This window comes from Schistocerca gregaria, chromosome 8, assembly GCF_023897955.1.
Source record: "Schistocerca gregaria isolate iqSchGreg1 chromosome 8, iqSchGreg1.2, whole genome shotgun sequence".
NCBI lineage: Eukaryota > Metazoa > Arthropoda > Insecta > Orthoptera > Acrididae > Schistocerca > Schistocerca gregaria.
The window spans coordinates 181,817,773-181,819,639 of record NC_064927.1 but is presented as its reverse complement, the minus strand read 5'-3'; the positions used below and the strand labels follow the sequence as shown (position 1 = coordinate 181,819,639).

The 1,867-nt window shown below is 37.0% G+C and overlaps 1 pseudogene; it reads right to left on the bottom strand.

Annotated features, from left to right (window-relative positions):
* Window positions 1-709: 709 nt before the first annotated feature.
* Window positions 710-827, bottom strand: LOC126285541 (5S ribosomal RNA; annotated as a pseudogene).
* Window positions 828-1,867: the final 1,040 nt, after the last annotated feature.

Here is a 1,867-nt window from a genome sequence, read left to right as displayed (position 1 = left end):
TCTTTCAGCCATTGTAATAATAAAAAAATTGCCAAACAAATTTTTAAGAATTATACTACATAACCACTACTTATCTGCTTTTAATTGTTTTCCAACAGTAAACATAGTAAACAAAAATGCATTATTCTTACTACAGACTTGGCAACTATAAAACTAATCTAGCATACATTTTATAGAAACCTGTTTTACATAAAACCATAAATTATAAAACAGCAAATTAACTTGTTTCTACAACAATTAAAATTTTTTACAATATTTTACTTAATTAACGAATTTCATTTTTTAATTTTTTCCACAGTTTCCGTTTTGTAGTGCGTCGATGTATATGTATGTGTAGCTTCATCCTACGTTATAGTTGGGCAGTAGTCCTGCTACATAACGGAACATTTTATCTTCCACTATCACGGCACCTTATTGGTGTGGCGTCCTTAACACTTCACCTTCACCTCCAATAATCCAGACAGCAGTTATATTGCGAGTTTCCTGCAACATACACTAAACTTCGTCCGAACAAGCCTTGGAAGGCCCAACGGGACCGACCGGCCGCTGTGTCACCCTCAGTTCACAGGCGTCAATGGATGCAGATATGGAGGGGCATGTGGTCAGCACACCGTTCTCCCGGCCATATGTCAGCTTACGGGACCGGAGCCGCTACTTCTCAATCACGCAGCACCTCAGTTTGAATCACAAGGGCTGAGTGCATCCCGCTTGCCAACAACGCTTGGCAGTCCGGATGGTCACCCATCCAAGTGCTAGCCCAGCCCGACAACACTTAACTTTGGTGACCTGATGTGAACCAGTGTTACCACCGCGGCAAGGTCATTGGCCTTTCCTGCAACAACGTTCGAGTAAAAGTAATTTTACACAGTATCTTCCTTAAAGATACATATTAGTACATATGCTTTCTGCAATATTATTCGTTTTTCCTTACGTAATGAATTACATCTTAAAATCTATTATTTATTCTCCCCACTGAAAATAAATTAACGCGTAATTTTCCTTAGCTGATGCACTCAAGTGGCACAAATTTGAAACTATTTGAAAAAAAAATACTTCTCAGAATGAGAAACATCAACATTTTTGGAAAAATAGGTTGCTAGTGAAAGTATTTTCTAGATTTACTTAATTCAGAGAACGTTTCATAACTGTGTTTTGCAAATCCTTCAAAAAACTTAAAACTAATGCAAAATATTCTTTTACCAATTTTACAACATAACGTAGTTACCACAGTTTCTTCTTCAGAGTTTATATACAGCCACAAGTATTTGTGGTAGATCTGGTTGCCTCTCAAAACCATCACAGTAAAAAATTTGACCTGGAACAGAACAGGTTACATCAAAACTTTATGAAATTATTTACACAACTTCACTCTCACCCTCACTTACTCTCTCTCACTTTCAAGTTAGTCTTGTCAATACTGTATTCGGAAATTTGTTCCATATTCCCACTCCAGTTCTTAAGCAACCATACTACTCAGTTTATTTCAAAAGTCACAACCAACAAGTTTTTTGTCACTATTTCTTCATCTTCCTTCAGTAAAATGTGTACAATTTCTCTTCTGTCAAAACCTTCTCTTTGTCTGCACCTCACACATGTATTTGCAAGATTTCTCTCACTATCCACCCTTTCAAAATTTGTCAATCTGTCCACTAATGACAGATCAAAAACTTGTCATTATCCACCTCTTCTCTTTTTACCATAATTAGTTTCTTCACTAATTCTCTGTAGTCACCATCATCTTCATTTTCGCAAAATTATCAACTGGCTGACCTCCAGTATGTTCACCATCTGCTTGCACTTTTCCCATTGGTGCACATAAATCTTCATCAATTGCTTTCAGAATTTCCTGCACCCTTTTCTCGCCTAG